Here is an 8,149-nt window from a genome sequence, read left to right on the forward strand (position 1 = left end):
AGACGCTTTTATCCAAAGCGACTTACAAATGAGGACAAGGAAGCAATTTACACAACTATAAGAGCAACAGTGAATAAGTGCTGTAGGCAAGTTTCAGGTGTGTAAAGTCTAAGAAGCAAAGCATTAGAATTTTTTTTTTGTTTTTTTTTTGAGAGAGAGAGAGTTACAGATTAGGAGGGAAAGTGGAGACTAAACAGTTGAGTTTTTAGTCGTTTCTTGAAGACAGCAAGTGACTCTGACGTTCTGATGCAGTTAGGGAGTTCATTCCACCAACTGGGCAGATTGAATACGAGAGTTCGGGAAAGTGATTTCTTTCATCTTAGGGATGGAACCACGAGGCGACGTTCATTCACAGAACGCAAGTTTCTGGAGGGCACATAAATCTGCAGAAGTGAGAGCAGATAAGGAGGAGGAAAGCCAGAGGTCGCTTTGTAAGCAAACATCAGAGCTTTGAATTTGATGCGAGCAGCAACTAAGAGCAAGGGAAAAACGGGTGAGTAGCGGAGTGACATGTGCTCTTTTGGGTTCATCAAAGACCACTCGTGCTGCTGCGTTCTGAAGCAGCTGAAGAGGTTTGATAGAATTAGCTGGAAGCCCGGCTAGTAGAGAGTTGCAATAATCCAGTTTGGAGAGAACAAGAGCTTGAACAATGAGCTGTATGTTCAGATAGGAAGGGTCGGACCTTTCTGATGTTATAGAGTGCGAATCTGCAAGATCGAGCAGTTCTAGAAATGTGGTCAAAAGTTTAGTTGGTCATCAATCGTTACTCCAAGGCTTTTTACCATTTTGGATGCAGTAATGGTTGCACCATCCATCTGAATACAAAGTATACAAATCCTTGTCAGTACATGTTCAGTTATTTTACAGACTTTTTTCTCTATATATTATTTCTTATACATTATATTATGCAATAAAATGTCAATAAAAGTCACTTTGTTGTAGTGTAGTACTGTAGTGTTACATTTTCATCATCAAAACTCAACAGAGCTGAGATCAAGGTCTCATAATGCAATTCACAACCCTAAATAAACGGAAAACACTTAACAGATATTTTTTACTGTGTTTACGCATATTTACTCAAATTCAAATCAGGGCTAGTGTTTACTGACCGTGTGCAGTATCAAAAAGCTAAACTCCTTCCACATTCCTTCAACAATATGAAACCTGACCCACACAAACCACGCAGTCTCATTCAATTCCTTTCAGAGTATAAAAAATAACTCATGTGAACCCAAAGCAACTACGTTTGAGATTAAGCATACTTGACCTCACTTTCTATACTTTCCTGCCATTATACATCATGTTCAGAGGTGGGCTGCTTTTATAGAGCAGCTGCTGAGATTGTATCAGCATGAGGTTATATAACAGAGTTTTATGCTTTTACACAAAAGATATCAGCTCAGGAGAACCGTGTACAGCCTGACCCTCAGGTTTAAATCCTGATTGAAAAAAGTTTTTACATTTAAGAACATTCGCTCACACCTGTGACCACTTTAAGAGCAAGTAAATTATTCATCGGGCAAGAACAAACATTACTCTGTTTGCATGTCGGGTGCTAATATTAATATTCATGAGGCTGGACTAAAGCTCAGACTGCTAATAAGTCATTTTAGCAGAAAAATAGGTGGCTGACATGACATTTCAAGCATGGTTGTATATACTGTTCTAAATGCAGTTTTTAAGAGCATCTGCATTATAATATTTGGGGTCAGCTATTTGTTTATAGGAAAGTGCATATTTTATTAAGCAAGGATGTATAAAATGGATCTAAAGTGACAGTCAAAACATTTATAATGTTAGAAAAGATTTCTATTTGTATTGTGCTGCTGAAGACTAGAGTAATGATGTTATCACAGGAATACATTGTTAAAATATAGCAAATATAGCATAATTGGAATAATAAATATCAATATTTTAAAGATTTTCACTATTTTTGAATTATGTAGCCTTGCACAAGCATAATAAATTATTTATAAAGGTTTTTAAAAAATTTTTTAAATCAAAGATTCAAGAGTTGAATATTATATATATATATATATATATATATACAGTATAGGGTTGGATCCACTTTTACCTTCAGAACTGCGTTAATCCTTCGTGGCATAGATTCAACAAGGTACTGGAAATATTCCTCAGAGATTTTGGTCCATATTGACATGATAGCATCACGCAATTCCTGCAGATTTGTCAGCTGCACATCCATGATGTGAATCTCCCATTCCACCACATCCCAAAGGTGCTCTATTGGATTGAGATCTGGTGAATGTTGAGGCCATTTTAAGTGCAGTGAGCTCATTGTCATGTTCAAGAAACCAGTTTGAGATGATTCACACTTTATGATATGGTGTGTTATCCTGCTGGAAGTAGCCATCAGAAGATGGCTACACTATGGTCAGCAACATGGTCAGCATGGACATGGTCAGCAACAGTACTCAGGTAGGCTGTGGTGTTGAAACGATGCTCAACTGTTACTAATGGGCCATTACACCACCACCACCAGCCTGAACTGTTGATACAGGGCAGGATGTATCCATGCCTTCATGTTGTTGACACCAAATTCTGACCCTACCGTTAGAATGTTGCTGCAGCAATCGAGACTCATCAGACCAGGCAACATTTTCCAATCATCTATTGCCCAATTTTGGTGAGCCTGTGTGAATTGTAGCCTCAGTTTCCTGTTCTTAGCTGACAGAAGTGGCACCCGGTGTGGTCTTCTGCTGCTGTAGCCCATCTGCCTCAAGGTTGGACGTGTTGTGCGTTTAGAGATGCTCTTCTGCATACCTCGGTTGTAAAGAGTAGGGTAACACTTTATAATAACTACACACTATAAATCATTTATTAAGCATTAGCAAATAGTTAATTCATTATCTGTTAAGCATTAACTCTACATTAATAAGCGTTAGTAAGCAGTTTATAACTGCAGCTACAAATGCTCTGTTCTTGACTTACAAGCATATTTATAATGTGCTTAATAATTGTATTTTCATACTTAGTTAATGATTTATTTTTCATGACTAAATTCAGTATTGCATTATTTACAAACCAGTTGTATTTAAACGTAGTTGAGGGTTTTTAGGATCATTCAGAATGAGTTAGTAAATGATTAATAAGCTATTGAAATCAACGTTTATATGTCTTATTATTCAGGCATATATTAAGGGTTACTATGTATGTTAATAAATGCTTTATTAACTCAACTTCATCTAGTTTTGTGACCTAATCTAAAGTGAGGACTATTTATGCTTTATAAATCCCTTATAAATGACAAATAAAGGCTCAGTTAAATTCTAAACAGGAAAAATGACATTATTCATTCCTTTTCATTTAAAGATACACAAATAAAACTGTACTTCAAATGAAAAATAAATCTCTGTAACCTCATCTAAAATAAAATAACTGTACAACATTGCATCTTATTATATTGTTAAATTATTATATTGTTGTTGTTGTTTTATCCCATTTTATGTCGTATTTTGACACTCCTGTTATTTGGCAATGTTTAAACTTTACAGTAATTTTATTTTTTAGAAAAGATTGCAAAGATTATTGTTTATTTGATTCTGAGCCTTTAATTGTCATTTATAAGGGATTTATAAAGCATAAATAGTCCTCACTTTAGATTAGGTCACAAAATTGCATGAAGTTGAGTTAATAAAGCATTTATTAAAATATTAGTTAACTATTAGTATATTCCTGAATAATAAGATATATAAATGTTGATTTCAATAGTTTATTAATCATTTACTAACTCATTATGAATTATCCTAAAACCCTCAACTACTCTTAAATACAACTGGTTTGTAAATAATGCAATACTTAATTTAGTTATGAAAAAAAAAATCATTAACTAAGTATGAAAATACAAGTATTAAGCACATTATATAGGTGCTTATAAGTCAAGAATACAGCATTTGTAGCTGCAGTTATAAACTGCTTATTAACGTTTATTAATGTTGAGTTAATGCTTAACAAATAATGAATTCACTAGATGCTAATGCTTAGTAAATTATTCATAGTGTGTAGTTATTATAAAGTGTTACCACGAGGGGTTATTTTAGTTATTGCTGCCTTTCTATAAGCTGGAACCAGTCTGGCCATTCTCCTCTGACCTCTGGCATCAACAAGGCGTTTGCACCCACAGAACTGCCGCTCACTGGATATTTTCTCTTTTTCGGACCATTCTCTGTAAACCCTAGAAATGGTTGTGCATGAAAATCCCAGTAGATCAGCAGTTTCTGAAATACTCAGACCAGCCTGTCTGACACCAACAAATCACCTTTCTTCCCCATACCCCACGCTAATTTGCATTAACGAGCAGTTGGACAGGTGTACCTAATAAAGTGGCCGGTGAGTGTAACATGTTATTTGTTAAAACAGTAATGTATTTTAAAAAGGAAAAAATGAAACAATATTTCTGTAAATCAAGTTAGAGAGAGAAAAAAAGTCACATAAATCCCCACAACATCAGCTCGCATCACAACTCCTGAGTGCGAAAATGAATTTCCCAGCATCTTTTGTGACAGTTGTGTGGAAGCTGCTGAAATATTGCACAGCAAAACAACAGCAGACATCACAGTGGTAACAAAAGATCCTTGAGCTCCCTGATTATATCGCCTTCAGCTGTTTGAGCCAGCGTTATTCATTCTCAGTTGTCATCCTTATTGTACAGAGATGTGTGGAGAGTTCAGATATCTGATCAACCCCACAACACAACAGGATAAACCATTTCTAATCGGTCACTCCCTGAAATCAAACTTTAAGCAGCACTTTAGAGATCTTTAGAAATGAACATCACATTCATTTTCTCAGTCTGATAGAGTAAATTTAGTTGGTCTCCAGTTAGTAAGATGAAATGTCTCCAGAATGTGTCTAGAAAGCCATCTCACGCCGTTTTGGAACTTTTGTATTAATATGTGTGATCTCAATCATATCAATCAATTTTAGTAGAATTTTTTTTTAATCCCCCAATGACAGTTGGGTTTAGGGGTGGGGTTTTGTTGCCATGCCTTCTTTTAAAAATTTCATACGACTGAACTGGTATAAATTGGTACGAATTAGCCACTAAACTGACAAAACGTAAAATAGTTAGGTTTCCTCTTGAGATCAGGCTGAAATACCTGTTGAAATACTTGAAAAACATGTTAGTTTCTTTAAATACAAATCAGCTACTTCTCCCCGCCCCCTTTCCAGAAAAGGGTGTGGCCTTTACAACTTGTGCTTCGATTACTGCAAAAATTTAGCAAGAGATTTTTATTGGAAATGTGCTATTTCCATCCTTGTCTTTCATGCGATACGTCACACTACATTTCTGTACTTTACATTAAGGACCACAATGGAAATATGTTTTGTTTTTAAAACTTTATTGTGTATATCCTTGACAAATTTAGTGTATTAACTGCCTTACAGTTAAGTGAAAAGAAAGAAAGAGAGAAAGAAAGAAAGAAAATGCACATTAATACAGGGTGATGGAAACCCAGTTAATAAAACTTTGAAGTGGCATTGTATTTTGTTACTTTTCAGATCTTTTTGTATGCTATTTTATGAATTTGTATGAATTAGCCACTAAACTGACAAAATGTAAAATAGCTACGTTTCCTTGGGAGATTCGGCTGAAATACCTGTTGAAATACCTGAAAAACGTGTTAGTTTTGTGTGTTTCTATAAATGCAAATCAGCTACTTCTCCCCAGAAAAGGGTGTGGCCTTTACAGCTTGTGCCTCGATTACAGCACACATTTAGCAAGGGGTTTACATTAAGAACCAAATTGGGAAAATGTTTTGTTTTAAAATGTTATTGTATATATATTTTTGACAAAATAAATGTATTCACTGCTTTTTTGTTAAGTAACAAGAAAGAACGAAAGGAAATGTGCAATAATGGGGGGTGATGGAAACCCAGCCAATGACTTCTGTTGGAATGACTTTGTATTTTGTTACTTTCAGATTTTTTTTTTTGTATGAATTAGCCACTTAACTGACAAAACGTAAAATAGTTACGTTTCCTTGTAAGACCATGCTTAAGTACCTGTTGAAATACCTGAGAAAACATGTTAGTTTTGTCTAATTCTTTAAATGCAAATCAGCTACTTCTCCCCGCCCCCTTTCCAGAAAAGGATGTGGCCTCAATAACGTGTGCCTCAGATACTCTAGCAAAAATGAAGGGATTTTTATTAGAAGTTTGGCATTTCCATCCCTCATCTTTCATACGGTACATCAAAATACGCTTTTGTACTTTACATCAAGGACCCCAATGGAAATAAGTTTTGTTTTTAAGGGTGCTTTCACACTAGCACTTTTGGCCCGTACCCGGGTTTGTTTGACGTCAAAGTATGGTACGTTTAGCTAATGTGAACGTGTCTTCTGAACTCGGGTGCACACCCACAAACCGCACATGAGTCTGCCTGAAAGAGGTGGTCAGGGATATGGTTCACGTGAACTCTGGTCCGGTTCACTTCTGGTATGAATGCAATCGTATCAAATGACGGAAGTGATAGAGAATAGTTTCATGATATTGTTTTTACATGACACTCTTATAGACAAATTTGAATCACGACCAGAAAAATGTGGGAAGTCTAGAAGGATACAGTATAAAGTTATCATACAAACACCAGGCCTTATAAAGGTTAGAAGTCCTCCAGTGTATAAATGCATTAGTGAAATAAATCTCCAGGGACCTTGGCTGATTTATTACAGTGATTTATGGCACAGCACTGATAATTCACTTACCAAGAGAAATTATGCTCTATTAAACCACTGCTGACCTTCACACCATCAGAAATCTCACACACCCACTGTATTACACTGCAGGATCGCCAGGTGGTTCTGTTGGGAACGACTATGAAATGTTTAATTGAAGAGAAGCTGCAGGTTTTATTATTTCAGAATGTGTCTATAGGAACCATCTTAACTGCATTTTCATTAGCTGATCTTTATGGGAAAGGGTTGGCAGCTTGCCTGCAGGGCTAGACTGAATATCTGCCTGGAACATTTCGTCAGCAGTTTGAATAATCTGCAGCGAGCCCAGCTCTATTGTCTCTGCACATCATAGATCTACAATAACATAAATGCGACCTAAGCAAAGACCGCATCAGTGTTGCTGAGTTTGTGTCACTTCCGAAGCTCTAATAGTTGAGTTTAGTTTGTAAAAATGCATTTACAAAAATTCACAAACAGCTGCAGTCTCAAGGGCTTTGTCCCATTTTTGATACTGCCTACATAGGCTTCTTAACTGAAATGCAACCTGATGTTGGACACTTTAATTTTCCTAGGAAGTGGAAGTCATCAAACTTATTCAAATGAAAGCCTGACATACAGTTCTTAAGCATAATTGAAGAACAAACTGGCATGTTATTATTTCTAACAAAACATAACTGCAACAGGCTCACTGGGAAAATGTGCCCAGGGCTACATTTCTGATATCTGAGAAATATGGGCTTGCTGGAAATATATGGCTACATTTTGTGTGTAAAACAAATTCTACGGGGCGGTACCGCTGCTTATAAATGCTTATGTATTTCCATATGAACAGCTCTGGTGAGACTGGTTTGCTCGGTAGCTCACCACCAATGACACCAGACCAGGGTTCGAGGCCGTATAAGGACAGTTCCAGAAACCAAATAAAATGAAACCCAAGTAAATAGTGTGAGATCATGGTAGAAGCATCCACCCGCGTCCATAGCTTTTCTCTCCTAGTTTGCTTTTGAAAACACTATTGGTTGGGTTTAGGGAAGAGGGTGTGTGGGTCAGTTGATATCAGTTCAGTTCAATTCAGTTTTATTTCTATAGCACTTTTACAATGTAGATTGTGTCAAAGCAGCTTAACATAGAAGTTCTAGTGAATTGAAACAGTGTCAGTCCAGTTTTCAGAGTTGAAGTTTAGTTCAGTGTGGTTTAATTTTCACTGCTGAAAGTCCAAACACTGAGGAGCAAATCCATCGATCCATCGCAGGAGTTTGCAGTCCCAAACTAAGCAAGCCAGTGGTGACAATTGCGAGGAACAAACTTCACCAATGAAAGTGAAACGAAAAAAAACTCGAGAGAAACCAGGCTCAGTTGAGCACGACCATTTCTCCTCTGGCTAAACTTCATGTGCAGAGCTGCATTCTAGGCGCCAGAGGCTGGAGAACGCTGGACATCCATTGTGGAGAAGC

Source organism: Danio aesculapii, chromosome 10 (genome assembly GCF_903798145.1).
Source record: "Danio aesculapii chromosome 10, fDanAes4.1, whole genome shotgun sequence".
Classification (NCBI taxonomy): Eukaryota; Metazoa; Chordata; class Actinopteri; order Cypriniformes; family Danionidae; genus Danio; species Danio aesculapii.